This window comes from Aulonocara stuartgranti, assembly GCF_965226115.1.
Source record: "Aulonocara stuartgranti genome assembly, chromosome: 16".
Lineage (NCBI taxonomy): Eukaryota > Metazoa > Chordata > Actinopteri > Cichliformes > Cichlidae > Aulonocara > Aulonocara stuartgranti.
Genome location: NC_138952.1, coordinates 25156734 through 25160731, shown reverse-complemented (window position 1 = coordinate 25160731; position 3998 = coordinate 25156734).

Below are 3998 nucleotides of genomic sequence, written 5' to 3'. Positions count from 1 at the left end.
CAGGTCTTTATGTCTTTAAGACATTCCTGCAGTTTAACTAATTGGTGTGTGTTATCTGGCTTCATGGAGCTGGGTGTCATCTGCATAGCACTGAAAATGTATACTATGTCTACTAATGATACTGCCTAAGGGAAGCATGTATAATGTAAACAGAATTGAGGTCTGAACCCTGTGGAACTCCTTAATTAACCTCAGTGTGTGAAGAGGACTCTCCATTTACATGCACAAATTGCAGTCTGCTAGATAGATATGATACAAACCACTGCAGTACAGTACCTGTAATATCTACAGCATGTTCTAATCGCTCTAATAGGATATTATGATTAACAGTATCGAACGCTGCACTGAGGTCTAGCAGGACAAGCACAGAGATGAGTCCACTGTCAGAGGCCATAAGAAGATCATTTGTAACCTTCACTAAAGCTGTTTCTGTGCTGTGATGAGCTCTGAAACCTGACTAAAACTCTTCAAATAAGCCATTCCTCTGCAGATGATCTGTTAGCTGTTTGACAACTACTCTTTCAAGGATTTTTGATATGAAAGGAAGGTTGGAGATTGGCCTATAATTAACAAAGACCCCTGGGTCAAGTGATGGCTTTTTAGGCCACAGCTTGAAGGCCTGTGGTACATAGCCAGTTATTAGAGATAGGTTGATCATATTTAAGATTGAAGCATTAATTAATGGTAGAACTTTTTTGAGCTGTCTTGTAGGAATGGGGTCTAAAAGACACGTTGATGGTTTGGACTAAGTAATTACTGAAGTTAACTCAGAAAGATCAATTGGAGAAAAAGACTTTAAATGGATATCAATGGTACTAAAAGTAGCTGTAGATAATATTACATCTGTGGGATGATTATTGGTAATTTTTTCCTTAATGGTTAAAATTTTATTTGTGAAGAAGTTCATGAATTCATTACTAGTTAACATTTAAGGAATGGTTGGCTCAACAGAGCTCTGACTTGTTGTGAGCCTGGATACACTGCTGAAGAGAAACCTAGGATTGTTCTTATTTTGTTCAATCAATGATGAATAGTAAGATGTTCTCAATTTTCAGAGTGCTTTCTTACAAAGCAGCAAACTATTTCTCCAGGATAAATGATGTTCCTCTAAATTTGTGTTACACTATTTCCTCTCCAGCTTACGAGTTATCTGCTTTAAGGTGCACGTTTGAGAATTATACCAGGGAGTTAAGTACTCCTGATTTGATTTAATGTTAATGTAGCAGTCAAAGGAGCTTGCAAAGAAAAGCGTCTGGACTTCTTTAAGTTGCTTGAAGACGTTTCACCTCTCATCCGAGAAGCTTCTTCAGTTCTAAGGTCAAATGGTGTGGAGTCCCAGATTTAAACCTAGTGGGAGTGACCCCCCACAGAGGGACAAAAGGACCCCCTGATGATCCTCTAATCGCCTGAGCCAAGGTGTGAAACTGGGTGTGGGTCCCAATCAGCCAGAGTTTCGGGTGAGCTCATTGTGAAACCTGGCCCCACCTTATCATGCGAATTCCTGAGGTCAGATGGCCCAGGATGTGAGTGGGCGTTAAGGCGTCTGGGAAGGGATCTCAAAACTGGATTATAGATATAAGCCTGAAGGAAAAAAGAAGGAACACACGCATGTAAAGGAAGCACTCAAAATGTGCAGCTATCCTAAATGGGCGTTCTTAAAGTCAGCAAAGAGGCACAGAAAAGAAGATCAGACACCAGCGAGGGAGGATAAGAAGGACAGACGCAACAACATTGTCATCCCTTATGTAGCCGGTGTATCAGAAAAACTCAGGAGAGTTTTCTCCAAGCATGACATCCAGCATTTCAGACCCAGCAACACGCTCAGACAAAAACTGGTTCACCCGAAAGACAAAACGCCAAAACACAAACTTAACAATGTGGTGTATGCTGTACAGTGCAGCGAGGAATGCCCAGACCTCTACATCGGAGAGACCAAACAGCCACTTCACAAGCGCATGGCACAACACAGAAGAGCCACCTCCACAGGACAAGACTCAGCAGTCCATCTGCATCTTAAGGATAAAGGACACTCTTTCGAGGATGCCAATGTTCACATTTTGGACAGAGAGGACAGATGGTTTGAAAGAGGAGTGAAAGAAGCCATCTATGTCCACTGTGAGTGACCATCTTTGAACAGAGGCGGTGGTTTATGACTCCAACTCTCTGCCATCTATAATCCAGTTTTGAGTTCCCTCCCCAGACGCCTTAACGCCCACTCACATCCTGGGCCATCTGTATTCCATTACAGTTACCATTTAAAAAGGTGGTAATTAGAATACAGTTACTTTGTTGAAATAAATGGATTACACGGCGGTATTTTCCTGTTTCATATTGTCGCTGGTCAGGACTGTTTGGGTTTTGTTTGTTCTGTTGTTCCAGACGGCAGCGTTACGGTTGCCATGGTTACAGGATGACTCGCTCTCTCTGCTACTGTGTGTTTCCTGGGTGAGAGAGCATGTCACTACCCGATCCGTACCGGAAACCCAACCGGAAACCCATGTTTTGAAGGAAGGAAGGTTCAGGGCTGAAGCAATCAGCATCATGGGCTCATCCGGTTAGAATAAGAAAAAGCAGCCATCTAATTCAGAATTATTCTCAGGGTTCTCCTTTTATTCTCAAATAAATAAGGCAAAGAAGGAAGGAAACAAAGACACACATGGACTGCTACAGCTCAGCTGCTGCCCCGTGTGGAAGTGAAGAAAGAGTGAGCCAAAAGTGAATGCAGTCCTTATATAATGTGTGACAGGTGATTGCAATCGAGGACAAGCACCACACCCAATCAAAGGTGAGAGAACTAAACAAGGTGCATCTGGTGAAGTGAGTGGGTGTGCTGGGATGTGCCAAAGGGTGGGTCTCTACAACAGCCGCCCCCATATTTTCTAGAGAGAAATATGTTGATATGGTCAGGATCGATCTTCGTCAGGAAGCGGAGGCAGGGGGATCAGACAGGAGACAGGGCGGATATAGATTTTATCCTGTACTAAGACCTCCACAGTTCTGATGCGGTCATCTGGGCTTTTCAGCAGGCGTGTCACTCTTCCTACAGGCCAAAGGGCACGTGGAAGGTGTGAATCCATAATCATGACAACAGAGTTCAATGTGAGATCTGGGTTCTCCTTCTGCCATTTGGGTCTTCTTTGGAGGGATGGTAGATAGTCTTTTATGAAGTGCCGCCAGAAGTGATTCGCGGCATGCGCGAAAGGTGTCTACTTCCGGTCAAAGCGTTTTACGATAGTTACGGGTCAGAGTATCTGTTAAGATGTTAAGAATAATAAGTATCTCTTAAAATATTTCCGATAATGAAACATTTAATATAATGTAGACAAAAACAAAAAAATAAAAAGATAGTGACGGATCAGTACTCCCCGATCCTTACTGCGCATGTGCAGGGGTTTTCTGCCACCTGCTGACCGAGCGAATGAACCCTATTGTAAACTGAATTAGCGTCATTACAAACATGTGTTAAATTTGATTTAGTGATAGTCGAGTGTCTTTATGCTTGTCTGTGTGGAGAGGATTGATTGGAATAGTGATGATGATGTCCGCTATCACTGTCAATTGTCAGTAAACACTTCATCTGGCTGATGAATCTTCACGTGACATATTACAAAGTCTGTAATATTAACTCTGTAATTAGGCGCCATTCTTCTTATTTTACGGCGCTGTTGTTCAATCGGGGAACACTCTCTGTTGAGGAGAAAAGCATGAATTTGTTTGTATACAGATTATCCATAGTTTAAATGTTCCGGTAGTCGAAAAAGGAGGCAGAGCTGTTGAGAAATGCTAGGAGCTAACTGGGCGCTAACCGTATCATTCAAATATATTGAATGTCGCAATGCTGGCAAAGAGAGGAAGTGATGTAAGATTTGTGCATGCGGGGTACCGATCGAGTTTCCGGTACAGATCGGGTAGCGACAGAGCGCCTTTTTGTTGTTGTTGTTGTGCTAAGCTAATAAGCAGAATGCTACAGTCATAGGTCGTGTCCAAATTCATGGGCT